Source organism: Haliaeetus leucocephalus, unplaced genomic scaffold (genome assembly GCF_000737465.1).
Source record: "Haliaeetus leucocephalus isolate CR32 unplaced genomic scaffold, Haliaeetus_leucocephalus-4.0 Scaffold217, whole genome shotgun sequence".
Taxonomy (NCBI): Eukaryota; Metazoa; Chordata; class Aves; order Accipitriformes; family Accipitridae; genus Haliaeetus; species Haliaeetus leucocephalus.
In genome coordinates, this window is record NW_010972653.1 from 6,408,813 (window position 1) to 6,410,927 (window position 2,115).

The following is a 2,115-nucleotide window of genomic DNA, read 5'->3' on the forward strand; positions in this document are numbered from 1 at the left end:
TGGAAGAAATTTTTTATTTTGTCAGATTATATGCTCTAATGCAGCAGTTTACAAACATCAACATGTATTACCTTTTTAAAAAGCATCATAAAAATCAAGTATTTCTAGACAGACTCTGGAAAATTTTTGTTCAGAGTTAAGTGTCACTTAAACTATATTAATAATATGACAAAAGTTTTGGGGGACAACGGTTAAGAGATTATTTTTAAAAGTGTTTGATGAGAAGTGGACTGCTTTGTGTGAAATCACAAATCTATTATTCAACCCTTCAGTGGAACCGTGTTTCATTGCCTATGTGCATTAATCACTGGTGGGAAAGTGTTGTTCCTAATGTAGGCGTAGGGTACAAGTAGAAGAGCACAAGGATGTCAGGAGTTGGACCAATCTGTAGCAAAAGGGGAAGAAGGTGAAGAACCATACAGAAAACTCTGCCTTCCCTGCCTGTGTATTCCTGGTGTGTGTACAGTTCCTTTGTACACAGGAGGGAAGGAGCTACTGGCTCTGCCTGATAAATTTGTAGCTGCAGGGTGAGAAGACAGCTAACACCTGATGGGTGGAAACACTATGGTAGTGGAATAAGGATTTGGGTGATGAGGAGATCATGAAGTGAGAGATTAATGTACATTTTAGTATAAACTCTGAAAAAAGAGTAATATTTTGAAAATGTTTGAAAATCCATTGTCAGACTGTTATTTCTCTTGCGTACATAAGATTATATGGATGCTTGAAACATCAGGACTGCTCATCCTTTAGCAGTGGCCCCTGTGTATACATTCAGGTAGCACAGAGTGAGCATGTTTCAGCCCAGCAGTAACTGCAGGGATTCATTCATCCTCCATCTGTTCACATTGCACTTCTATTGTGTAAATAAGAAGAATGTCCTTTATGTCCTTACTTCCTCTTGTTTTTTTTTCAGCTGAATCAGTGTTTTGGTGCAAGATCTAAGTGGATTTAGCTTTTGATTTTCAAAGCTTGCTCTTTTGCCTTGTATTATCAACTTCTGTGAGTGTAAGGAAATTGTTTATTTAATCTGGGTGTGAAGGATTTCTTAAGGTAATAGGAGAAACCATGCTTAAAAAAGTGAGCAAAAGCACTTGTAGCCCACTTCCTGGTTATAAGTATTTACCTTCTGGTGAGTGATAATTATTTGGGATATACAGGAAGCGCTGCCAGATGTTTCTTCAAGAAGCTAACAGTGATGGCTCTTGAGAGAGATGGAAGATCTCGGTGTTGTAAAGATTTTAAGTCAGTGCTTTGACCCTTGGGACTCAGTAACCTTACAGATAAGCAGGAATATGGAGGCCATACTCCTTTCCCTTGCTGGTTCGTTGCCACCCTTTGTTGCCATCCCAGGTTTAAGCAAGGTTCCGTCATCTCTTGGGGAGGTGTTATAGTTGTAGTCATTGGAGATCATCTCATCCAGTTGTCCAAATGAATTAAATGCAGATGCATCTGTTATCATGGATTTGGACTAGGCTGAAGATGGAAGTGACCTTTTACAGTCATGGGCTGCGTTTTATCATCACAGAAAGTACAGACTGAAGAACTGTAAAACGCGCTGGAAATGGTGTCAGAAGGCCACAGCCACTCACACCCCGGCCCAGGCCGTGAGGTGGGTTTTCAAAATACCCGCAAAGCTGCTCGGGCACCTGGGCTGTCGGGGAGGTCTGGGAGAAGCTGGTGAATCTCAAAGTTTGTGGTGTGGTGAGGGTTTTTTTTCCTCTCCCGTATCTACCAACGGCAGTCCTCACCTTCCGTTTGAAAACCACGCTTTCCTCGGCTCATCCATCAGATGGCAATTGTTAACAGTTTTTTATTTTTTTTTGTAATCCCTTTTCTTTCGGAGAGCAGCCCCGGGGTGAATGCTAAGGCGGTCACTGTGCTCCAGCTCTCCCAGGGCTACCCAGCCTGGGGGGAGCGGAGCCGGGCTCAGCCCGAGCCCCGTCAGCCGCTACCGCTCGGCCGGTGAGGACGCCGCGGAGCGCGGTGACTCCCTGCCGGTCGGGGCTCCCGGGCAGGCTTTTTGTTTTGGGTCCCCGTTATTAGCTGCCGGTACAGGGTTATTAGGCCGCCCGTCCCGCGGGCTGGTCGAGGCGCGGCTCCCGCCGCCCGCGG